Source organism: Gavialis gangeticus, unplaced genomic scaffold, assembly GCF_001723915.1.
Source record: "Gavialis gangeticus isolate Ggan-Ray unplaced genomic scaffold, GavGan_comp1, whole genome shotgun sequence".
Lineage (NCBI taxonomy): Eukaryota > Metazoa > Chordata > Crocodylia > Gavialidae > Gavialis > Gavialis gangeticus.
In genome coordinates, this window is record NW_017729031.1 from 22,504,736 (window position 1) to 22,506,122 (window position 1,387).

Sequence of the window (1,387 nt, forward strand, 5' to 3'; positions counted from 1 at the left end):
GTCCACCACCACCCTCTGAGTGCGACCCTTGAGCCAATCTGCAATCCATCTGACTGTGTAGGCATCAATGCCACAGTTGCTTAGTTTTTTTAATGAGGATGGGGTGGGAGACGGTGTCAAAGGCCTTGCTGAAGTCCAGAAAGACTACGTCCATGGCGACACCTGCATCCATTGCCTTTGTGACCTGATCATAAAAGGCAATCGGGTTGGTTTGACATGACCTCCCCTAATGAAACCGTGCTGGTTGCCCTTGAGCATCATCCCTGAAGCTGGCCCATCGCAGATGTGCTCCTTGATGATCTTCTCAAAGAGTTTCCCTAGGATTGAGGTAAGACTGATGGGCCTATAGTTGCTCAGATCCTCCCTCCTCCCTTTTTTAAAGATGGGGACCATGTTGGCTATCTACCAATCATCTGGCACCTGGCCTGAGCACCACAAGCACTCGTAAAGCCGTGCCAAAGATAACCGTCACCTGAAGTGGCATAACTTTTAAGATGCTTAGAGGATGCTTAGCAAAGTTTAACACCCTTTTGAGTGCATGGGAATTGCTGTTTGAGTGCTGTGCCATTGGTGTTACAGATTACCTTTAAACTATTCTACTTTTGCGGGGGGATCTTGAGACCTGCTCTAATTTGTGTTCCTACTGCAGTAGCCCCTTGAAGGTAAGAGGATGGCCTTGTTTATGGACTAGGACTCCAAAGAGCTGGGTTCAGTTTCCAGTTTGGTCCACAGAGGTGTACCTGGATGTCTGAATGCCCTAGGTGGCATGTGGGACATTGTCAGTGGCTGTGCTATCAGTAGCACAGTGCAGGCAGCTGAGCTGGAAGGACAGCTGCTGCTGTTCTTGCACCCCCTCCACCTTCTGAGTCAGCATCTGGGGCTGTTGCCCCTTGTTCCAGTACTGTGCATCCAGTGAGATCTTTAGGCATGTAACTCATCTCCCTTTGCACCTTCTCCCATTCTGTTTTATTTAAAGTTAAGATGGGGTGATAATGCTTCTTTGCATAACAGATGTGTTTAAAGGCAAAATCCATCAATGACTGTGAGGTGGTTAGCTGCATCTATAGTGAGGGAGGTAGAAGTATCCAGATAGGAGCTGATGACCAACCCAGGTGAGATGGTATGCAGGAAACTTGACTGAGCCACCTTAATGTTATCACCCACATTTTAGGAACTAAGAGGGCCTGATGTAAAACTGACTTATAGTTTCTAGGGTCGGAAGGGACCTGAGCAGATCATCTAGTCCGACCCCCTGCCATGGCAGGAAAGAGTACTGGGATCAAACGACCCCAGCAAGGTGTTCATCTAACCTCCCCTTAAAAACCCCCAGGGTAGGAGCCTGCACCACCTCTCTTGGAAGTTGGTTCCAGACCCTAGCTGCCCTGAC